This window comes from Schistocerca cancellata, unplaced genomic scaffold, assembly GCF_023864275.1.
Source record: "Schistocerca cancellata isolate TAMUIC-IGC-003103 unplaced genomic scaffold, iqSchCanc2.1 HiC_scaffold_475, whole genome shotgun sequence".
Classification (NCBI taxonomy): Eukaryota; Metazoa; Arthropoda; class Insecta; order Orthoptera; family Acrididae; genus Schistocerca; species Schistocerca cancellata.
Window position 1 is genome coordinate 25001 of NW_026046492.1, and position 4485 is coordinate 29485.

Consider the following 4485-nt stretch of genomic DNA (forward strand, 5'->3'; position numbering starts at 1 on the left):
CTAGGCGACGCCACGCCGACTACAACATCGCTAGGTCCCACAGTGCCCATTTTTCGACGCCACCCACACAGCCTGCATCATCTGTCCACCACAGGAGCCCCAACGCCAGTGCCTGCGCCGCACGAAGTCGTCGACCGACAATCGCTCCACCCGCACCCGCACGTGCCCCACTCCAACCGCCCAAATCGCAACTCCAGCGGATGAATGGCGGACTCTTCCCGCACTCCTATCGTGCAATCCACCCCTATATCTTGCGTTTCATGAAGAGTTATATCCAATATGCCATATTCCCGCTGTCCCTATACATGCTCTAAGTAGCTCGCTTGCTACAGCAGCAGCAGCACCACCTCCGCGCGCTTCCCTGGGGGCACTGAACCGCAGGACGCGAGACCCCACGCCCTGTGGCAAACAGGGCTCCTCGCAGAATATATACGGTCCCTACCCCGCACAACGATGACGGTGTGGGGGCCATTGTACGACACCGCTTCCTGCGGTGCCAACGCTGTCGTAGAGTCGATACTCCATCTTTGGTAGAAGGCAACCATTCCGCTGTAAATGAGTACGTCGCTCGTAGTTCAGTCACCTCGCAGCACTGCTCAGTAAACTATGCAGGCCCACATAGATAGATCAAATACGCAAATGCCCCTATACATGCTGAACGTCTGTGCAAACAAAACGAACCACACGTCACCCGCACACTCTATCACCCACACACTCTATCACACACTACTCTCTGCCTGTAACAAACACAGATACAATAATTAAGCACCGGCATGGACCAACGTCCGGTGCATCCTATCCGCCACAGTACACCAACCAGACTATGATAACCAGGCCAGGAGGTCCAATCATAAAACAGAATATCCCACTCGTCCGACAACCACAATTGCTCAGATAAGCCACCAACACCCACACATGTCCTACACAGGGGTGCACCCAACATCACCACACTGCCTCGTCTTACAGCACAAACACACTGGCAGGAATGAAACACACAGGTCTGCCGCAACCACAGACACGGCTCGCCCCCCCCTCTCACTGGCGGAAAGCGCATCCCGACGTGACATAACTCCTTTGACACACTGACGCTGCCTCGGGCATCCACGTCCTACGGTCGATATCAACGAACCTCACCCCCCCCCCCCCCCCACAACACGCCATCCCATACCACATTGTGTACCGTACCCAAACCTAACGTGTACTGTACTACAACGCAATGTGTACCATAACACAACCCAGTTTGTACCTTAACCTAACCTATGTCACCTTAACCTAACCTATGTCACCTTAACCTAACCTATGTCACCTTAACCTAACCTATGTCACCTTAACCTAACCTATGTCACCTTAACCTAACCTATGTCACCTTAACCTAACCTATGTCACCTTAACCTAACCTATGTCACCTTAACCTAACCTATGTCACCTTAACCTAACCTATGTCACCTTAACCTAACCTATGTCACCTTAACCTAACCTGTGTTGCACCTTAACCTACCTCAATTTGCACCGCAATGTAACTCAATTTGCACCGCAATGTAACTCAATTTGCACCGCAATGTAACTCAATTTGCACCGCAATGTAACTCAATTTGCACCGCAATGTAACTCAATTTGCACCGCAATGTAACTCAATTTGCACCGCAATGTAACTCAATTTGCACCGCAATGTAACGCAATTTGCACCGCAATGTAACCGCAATTTGCACCGCAATGTAACGCAATTTGCACCACAATGTAACGCAATTTGCACCGCAATGTAACGCAATTTGTACCGCAATCTACCCCCATGTTGTGCCTTAACCTAACCCACGTTGTGCCTTAACCTAACCCACGTTGTGCCTTAACCTAACCCACGTTGTGGCTTAACCTAACCCACGTTGTGGCTTAACCTAACCCACGTTGTGGCTTAACCTAACCCACGTTGTGGCTTAACCTAACCCACGTTGTGGCTTAACCTAACCCACGTTGTGGCTTAACCTAACCCACGTTGTGGCTTAACCTAACCCACGTTGTGGCTTAACCTAACCCACGTTGTGGCTTAACCTAACCCACGTTGTGGCTTAACCTAACCCACGTTGTGGCTTAACCTAACCCACGTTGTGGCTTAACCTAACCCACGTTGTGGCTTAACCTAACCCACGTTGTGGCTTAACCTAACCCACGTTGTGGCTTAACCTAACCCACGTTGTGGCTTAACCTAACCCACGTTGTGGCTTAACCTAACCCACGTTGTGGCTTAACCTAACCCACGTTGTGGCTTAACCTAACCCACGTTGTGGCTTAACCTAACCCACGTTGTGGCTTAACCTAACCCACGTTGTGCCTTAACCTAACCCACGTTGTGCCTTAACCTAACCCACGTTGTGCCTTAACCTAACCCACGTTGTGCCTTAACCTAACCCACGTTGTGCCTTAACCTAACCCACGTTGTGGCTTAACCTAACCCACGTTGTGGCTTAACCTAACCCACGTTGTGCCTTACCTAACCCACGTTGTGCCTTAACCTAACCCACGTTGTGCCTTAACCTAACCCACGTTGTGCCTTAACCTAAACCCCCCCACCGTGTGTGCCTTACCCTGCTCTGTAATTGGCATATGACACGTTACATTAATGTATTGTTGTCCAACCGCAACCGGCTCAGAATGTTGTGTACACAGCTATGTGTCATCTCCCCATAACAGCTGCATTGCAGTGTGGTACGCCATAGAGACGTGTGGGAGTAATGGACGCAGTGGATGGCGATCAGCATGAGCCGTCTGTTCATGTAGTGGCGCGTGTATGCAGACGTAGTAGTCTCTTCTCACACAATGTGATAGCACGGTGCCCCCGCGTTCACATCTGCGACATGCTACAGAGGCCGGTTGACAGTTGGTCGCGCAATGGAGATCGCATATGTACGGGGGCACCTTCCACGTGCCTCTAGTCGGGCACATTTTGTTGCGTGGATGTGAGCGAATGTAGTGTGTCTTGACACCTGACAGGCAGGCATGCAATAATAGTTGACTTTGCAAACGGGGATGGACGTGTACGTTTACTGGTGACGTTACGCAAATGAACAACTGGTAACCCGTTGTGGTGCGGTTGATCTTGCTGGAGGTACATCTGTGAGGGCAACGATCGGTACAGCTACGAAGCGGTCCCCACCATACCAACGAACGTGAATGTGAATCTGGGTGTGAAGCGATACGCGGCTGTGGGTGGGTGGGACTGTCCCGGCCGGTGAGGGGGGGCCGCCCGGCGTGCTGGCCGCGCGGTGCGTGGGCGCACGCGCTACAGCCGGCTGGTGGGGGCGCCCAGTGGCAGGCGCGCCGGCCGACGGACGCGGCAGGCGGCGCAGCTGCGCGCCGGGGCACCCTGCGCGCGGCGCCGTGCAGCCAAGTGGGTCCTCGCGGACCCGGTGCGAAGCGCGGTGGACATCTGCAGTGTGCTGGTCCGATTGAGGACTGTGTGCGTTGAGGATGCGCCGCCCGCCCGGCACTCGGCGCCGCGACGCCGTCTGCTGCTCGGTCGCCCCAGCGGTTCTCGCTGGTGGTTTGTATCGCAGTTGTGCGGACGTGTTGGCACGTGCGCTGTGCTGGGAGAGTTCGCTTCGGCACCCACGTGGGCCTTTGCCTTCTGTGGCGCTGGCGTTGGAGCTGCCGGTCACCGTAGGTGGCGCGTGTTGTCTCCCGCCGGCAATGCCACGACAGGCACGCTCCCGGGCCTCTGTCGGCAGCGGCAAGCTCAGTTGGGAGCACGGGTGGTCGCACCTAAAGCGTCTACTCGCCTAACTCCGGGCGATTGCGCCTCTCTCGAACCCGACCAAGTACTTAGGACGGCGCTGCGCGCCGCCGGGACCTGAGAGGGTTTCGAGGTGTATTGTGCAGGGGAGCCCAGCCTCCTCCTGTTTGCAGAATAATTGAGCGGACGCTTGCGTGTTCGCGCGGGCCCCCGGACACACTCCCGGGCGGCCGGCTGCTCAGCTCTAGTTGACGCAGCTCCCTGGTTGATCCTGCCAGTAGTCATATGCTTGTCTCAAAGATTAAGCCATGCATGTCTCAGTACAAGCCGCATTAAGGTGAAACCGCGAATGGCTCATTAAATCAGTTATGGTTCCTTAGATCGTACCCACGTTACTTGGATAACTGTGGTAATTCTAGAGCTAATACATGCAAACAGAGTCCCGACCAGAGATGGAAGGGACGCTTTTATTAGATCAAAACCAATCGGTCGGCTCGTCCGGTCCGTTTGCCTTGGGTGACTCTGAATAACTTTGGGCTGATCGCACGGTCCTCGTACCGGCGACGCATCTTTCAAATGTCTGCCTTATCAACTGTCGATGGTAGGTTTCTGCGCCTACCATGGTTGTAACGGGTAACGGGGAATCAGGGTTCGATTCCGGAGAGGGAGCCTGAGAAACGGCTACCACATCCAAGGAAGGCAGCAGGCGCGCAAATTACCCACTCCCGGCACGGGGAGGTAGTGACGAAAAATAACGATAC